The sequence below is a fragment of the Salvelinus sp. IW2-2015 genome, unplaced genomic scaffold (assembly GCF_002910315.2).
Source record: "Salvelinus sp. IW2-2015 unplaced genomic scaffold, ASM291031v2 Un_scaffold1930, whole genome shotgun sequence".
NCBI lineage: Eukaryota > Metazoa > Chordata > Actinopteri > Salmoniformes > Salmonidae > Salvelinus > Salvelinus sp. IW2-2015.
Window position 1 is genome coordinate 138,436 of NW_019943288.1, and position 6,005 is coordinate 144,440.

The 6,005-nt window shown below is 42.4% G+C and overlaps 1 long non-coding RNA gene across 1 annotated transcript in view; it reads right to left on the reverse strand.

Annotated features, from left to right (window-relative positions):
* Window positions 1–2,262: 2,262 nt before the first annotated feature.
* The window catches only part of LOC112072444 (uncharacterized), an 11,081-nt gene continuing 7,338 nt past the window's right edge, over window positions 2,263–6,005 (reverse strand). The window contains exon 2 of the long non-coding RNA XR_011476202.1: window positions 2,263–5,018. This is a non-coding gene — a long non-coding RNA (uncharacterized lncRNA). The remainder of the gene's footprint in view (window positions 5,019–6,005) is intronic.

Here is a 6,005-nt window from a genome sequence, read left to right on the forward strand (position 1 = left end):
AGACTCACACCCTGACAAAAATCAATACAAGTTGGAAAAATGAAGGAGTCAGATAAAACATGGGACAAATGAAAAAGGACATAATCTCAACCAGTACATTACAACCCAGTAAAGTATAGACCCGGAGACCAATGTTGATTAATGGTTGTACAAGTTGTGTTTATTCCATGTGATTTACAAGGATATAAATAATGACCAAAACGTACAAAATCTGTGCTGNTAGGCTTTAAAGTGTATTGTAGATAATAGTTTGTCAACCCCTGCATGGATGGACGTACTTCACCGGTAACACTTTACTTGACACCCAGTGTCATAACACATTATGACCTTGTCATAACCTGTCATAAGACTGTCATGACCCATACACCTGTTGTGACAAATATTGTGTTATTTTATGGCTGGTTATGACACCTACATAAGTGTCAAGAACTTTCCCTTTGTTTTAAAGTTTGTTTCTTAAATCCTTTGTTGTTGTAATGAATTCTTTACAGTGATGTTTTTTTCATCATATTTTAACTAACTTTCATGAAGCATTATGACCATCCTGTGTCACTTTATTTGGACTAAGAAAATAAACTTTGTAAGAAGCATTATGACCATCATAATCATATAAGCCAGATAGGCCTATTACGTACCTGCCCTTATATCAGTCATCTGTCAAAAAGAGAGTGTTACGACCATATTATAACAGGTTGACACGTTATGTAAAGTGTTGCCCCTTCACCTTTGTGTCTACAACAACCAAAATAATAATAACTATTGGGGTGGGATCACATTCATGAAATGTTTGTTGCAGTCATGTGTTTTTCCCCAAGACAGCTCTCAGTTCAATAGTACAGTATGTCAAACCAGCTTATTGTTCATTTCAATGAAATGCCTGGATTTTGACTGGCATTGGACCTGGTGGACTGTGGGGTTGCTGCTCAGCCTGGAATCTTGTGGTGGTATGTCCATTAAAACGCAGGCGATTGGGCTGATGATATTTTATTAGATAAATGGTAAAGGATGGGTAATTCATCTGCAACAGTAAGCACATAACTAGTAACATCAAATTGCCTACAACATGGAATAGGACAAATAGGGCTGGAAACAGGAGATAGACAAAATGTCAACCAGAAAAGTTATTAAATGAAAAAGTCAAACAAATGAAGAGGAGCACAGCACTTCCATTTCAAACACACATCCAGGTAAAGGGAAAACAGGCAGGTGAGGCCATTTTATGGACGAGAGTAAGAGGGAAGTTCCGCCTTCTGTGGTGGACTGGAGACAGGAGGGTAGTGTATGGTGATTGGTTAAAAGCTAGTCCATCAGGAAGTGTGCATCTATAAAGAGCCTATTAAATGGATAGAGGGGCTGTTCCAGAATGTGGTGAAAATGGCAGCCATATGGGTCAGGGAGAAATCCAAACCAGTCTAATTGGAATGAATAGCAGAGGCATAATCCTGACTTTACTTATGTCTTAATTGGATTTTCATGGATGTGATATATCGGTGTAATAAAATTGTCAACCTAAAATAGTCATTTAATTATAAATACCGTGTATACCAATTCTCTCTATAAATAGCCTCTAAAATATATGTACACAGACCATACAACATCAGTACATGTTGCCTTTACAACTTGTCTAAGTCCTATCATCAACTGATTCTATCCAGTGTATGTATGGCTGTGGATTGACTGCATCGTTTGATTGGAATGTTGGCAAATTGGCAGTTCATTTGAAAAGTTTATGGAATCATTCCTTTAAAACTGAATGGCTAGCTAGCTAACCAAAAATACAGTGCAGATACATTCTTCAAATTCATTATTTTACACAATTACTTATTACAGCACTGGCAAACCATGTTTGACCTACTCCCTGACCAAAATGGCTGACCTTTATCCCATCATAAGAAGGTTCACGCCATTCTAGTTTTTTAATGACTAATTATATGGCTGCATCTCAATTGTATTTCCTTGATTCGTCACATCCTCTCTGCTGCCTCCTTCTAAAAATTAATTGGAAGAGAAGGTACAAGGGGAGGAACCTCAGACCTCCTCCAATGCCTTTTTTAGGTGAGAGAGCCGACACGAGGAATCAAGTCAGAAAACATGGGACAAATGAAAAAGGACATAATCTCAACCAGTACATTACAACCCAGTAAAGTATAGACCCAGAGACCAATGTTGATTAATGGTTGTACAAGTTGTGTTTATTCCATGTGATTTACAAGGATATAAATAATGACCAAAACGTACAAAATCTGTGCTGNGAGACCAATGTTGATTAATGGTTGTACAAGTTGTGTTTATTCCATGTGATTTACAAGGATATAAATAATGACCAAAACGTACAAAATCTGTGCTGGAAGCCCAAGCCTATGTACATGAGTTAGTCAGCAGTGATGTCGTCACCCCCTGTCCCAACCCTCCCCAATACAATCTCTAGAACCATAGATTTTATTTTCAACTCTGACCTTTTCATTTTGGTACCTTGTTTCCAGTGCGATGTGCGGCAAATATTTTATTCCTTTATTTTTGTAAATGTTTTACTACATTACATGTATGAACAATGAGCTGGCAAAATATCTATGTACATTTAGAGAGGACTATGTATGCATCCAAAGAATACATAAACACTGTGGCAAAATATTATATCTGCTTGGAGTTATGAGTCTAGCCCCATGAGAAACAGATTGGTGTGTTGACCGGACACACCAATAATAATACAAATAATAATAGCTATTATTATTAATCATAAGGAGAGGAGCCATCTGAAACATTCACTCTCAGTATAGAACTATTATGGTATTTTTTTTTAAAGGATGGCAATCATTCTCAAGCCCGGATTTTTTCATTTCAGCATATCATATAAAAATAATGTAACATTAAGACAAGAGTAGACAAGAATTACACAAGAATAATCATAAGGTAATATAATACTCTCATATGAAACATTTAAAACGTCCGGCATTAATATGAATATTTCTTTAATTGGGATGGATGGCGTTTTGCTCAGGTAGGCGGAGCCATCCTTTGTGATGCCACTTGGCACATGGCTCACCTGTTGCATGGTGGTCCGGCACGGCTAGTCCAATTCTATCCATATTATTGTATTATTGACCATTAAACAAGAGGAAAAGAGCCAACCAGAAGTCCTTTACCTCATCCCCATTCAAATACAGACATGCCCCAGTGGTGCGTTTGTGGACAGTTGTCCGTTACAGTCCAGACCTTGGGTGACCGTGGTATAGAGTTCAAAGGTCAAGGTCCAATTGAATGCAGAACAGGGGCTAGAGTTGTAGTTGCTTCAATGAAAGTCTACATTCACATATCTGACTGACATCTGTTACTAAGCAGTCCCTTAACTCTCTGTGCGTGTGTGTGCGTGTGTGTGTGTGTGTGTGTGTGTGTGTGTGTGTGTGTGTGTGTGTGTGTGTGTGTGTGTGTGTGTGTGTGTGTGTGTGTGTGTGTTGTGTGTGTGTACACAGATAGTCCATGGTCGAATGTTTTTGTGGTTTGTGGGAAGATGTCCTTGTTTTGTAATCAACCTTAAACACCAAGTTCGTTAGAGAGTGTCCATGTTTGTAGTCCTTTGACACAGAGACAGAAGGGTCCACATTTGTAGTCCTTTTTGCATTGTGTGTGAGAGGGTCCATGTTTAAGGCTGGCTACATTCTTTGCATTCCACAGTAATAGACATGGGCGTCCGGCATTGCCCTGCAAATGAGATCACACCACTTATCCAGAGTCCCCAAACCCCGCCTTCTATCCACCGGCCCCGCCCCTCCCTCGTTACCAGTCAGTCCAAAATGGACTCCATGKGCCTCACAAGCCACAAGCTAAACCTTTTCAGCATTTCCCAACAAAAAAGGGATAGAAAGAAAATGATAAATGTAATAATAACCTATTTTAAACAAATTCAATCTGGACACAGGTATAGCATGTGGTTTAAAAACTATTCCTTCCTGTGTCAAAGGTCAATTAGTCTCAAATAAACAAACAACGCTTTGCCACAAAAAATTCTCAAAATATGTCTCAAAAAAATAATCTGCTGTAAAAATCAAAGACTGATATATGATCAAGACAGGAGTCTGTTGAACTAGCAACTTTTTTTTGTTAAGTAACATTTGCTACATCATCTCTCATAGCAGTCCATTATCCTCTCCAACTGGATGGAACTGATAAACAAATGTTCCCTCCACTTTCCTCTGGGTTGCCAGTACTGGACAACAAAATCCCCCAAAACATCAYCACGCAAACCTAGTGCTGGAGAATTGGCTTTGCTCTAAAAAACAACAAAGACAAAAAGACTGTTAGGGGTGGGGTTCTTAGCAGCATAATGGTCTAGATATTCTCATTCAGCTTGTCGAAGGGGTGAAAAAAGAGAGAGACAAAAAAGAAAAGCGAGGAGCGGAGGAACAGCAGTAGGAAGAGGAAAAAATGAGATATAACCAAATGGTTCCACCCCCCCAGTCAGGAAAACAAATAAGAGTGATTGACTGACCAACCAACTGGCTGCCTGCCTGACACATAAGAGAGGAGGGCTGACCATGGAAAATGTAAAAATAGAACTGACTTGCCCCCTACAGGTTTAGACAGAGAGGTGCACCATCACCCCAAGGGTAAAAGTTCATGCTCCGCCCCTGCAGGCAGGCTAAGGCGTCAACAGGACAAGGAAAGGGAGGGTGGGGAGAGAGCAAGAGAGAGGAGTGTGTGAGAGAGACACAGCGCCAAACGGCATCATGCAGAGGTTGCGGCGGCTAACGGCGGAGCGGGCGGGGTGGGTTTTTCGGCCAGTGAGGTCACACACGTCGCCGCATAAGAGGGTTGCTCGTGCCGTGCAGCTCCGTTGGGGGGCCTCTAGAGGGCCAGCTCTCTGCAAGGCACACACACAGGAGTGGACAGGCGGGTGGTATACGCTATTAGAAAATAGTGGTCTCATACTTGGTGTTCGCTCCTCTCTTGGCCTCCTGCCCTGGTTCCACTATCCACGGCACGTTGGCATGACCTTTCTGCTCCATCGACGGCTGCTCCATCTGAGAGAGGGAGAAGGAGTGAGAGTAGGGAGAGAGAGAGGGTTGGTTAAACGTTGTCAGAGAAAAAGTGGGATAATAATACATGTCGAGAGAGAGAGAGAGAGGAGAGAGAGAGGAGAGAGAGAGAGGAGAGAGAGAGGAGAGGAGAGAGAGAGAGAGAGAGAGAGAGAGAGAGAGAGAGAGAGAGAGAGAGAGGAGAGAGAGAGAGAGAGAGAGAGAGAGAGAGAGAGAGAGGAGAGAGAGAGAGAGAGAGGAGAGAGAGAGAGAGAGAGAGATCTGAGGAGGAGAGAGAGAGAGGTCTGAGAGAGAGAGAGAGGTTGAGAGAACAGGAGAGAGAGAGAGAGAGAAGAGCGAGTAAGAGAGAGGAGAGAGAGAGGTCTGAGAGAACAGGCGAGAGAGAGAGGTCTGAGAGAACAGGAGAGAGAGAGAGAGAGAGGAGAGAGGTTGAGAGAGAGGAGAGAGAGAGAGGTCTGAGAGAGAGAAAGGAGAGAGAGAGAGGTCTGAGAGAACAGGAGAGAGAGAGAGGAGAGAGGTCTGAGAGAACAGGAGGAGAGAAGAGGTCTGAGAGAGAAGGAGAGAAGAGAGAGGTCTGAGAGAGAAAGAGAGAGAGAGAGAGGTCTGAAGAGAGAAGAGAGAGAGAGAGAGCGGTCTGACGAGAGAAAAGAGCAGAGAGAGAGTCTGAGAGACAGGAGAGAGAGAGAGGTGAGAGAACAGAGAAGAGAGAGAGAGAGGAGAGGTTGGAGAGAGACAGGAGAGAGAGAGAGAGGTTGAGAGAGAGAGAGGTCTGAGAGACAGGAGAGAGAGAGGTGAGAGAACAGCGAGAGAGAGAGAGAGAGAGAGAGAGAGGTCTGAGAGAACAGGAGAGAGAGAGAGGAGAAGTTATTAGAGAGAACAGGAGAGAGAGAGAGAGAGAGAGAGCGAGAGATAGGTCTGGGGCTGAGAGAACAGGAGAGAGAGAGTTATAGTGGAGAGGCACGATCACAGACT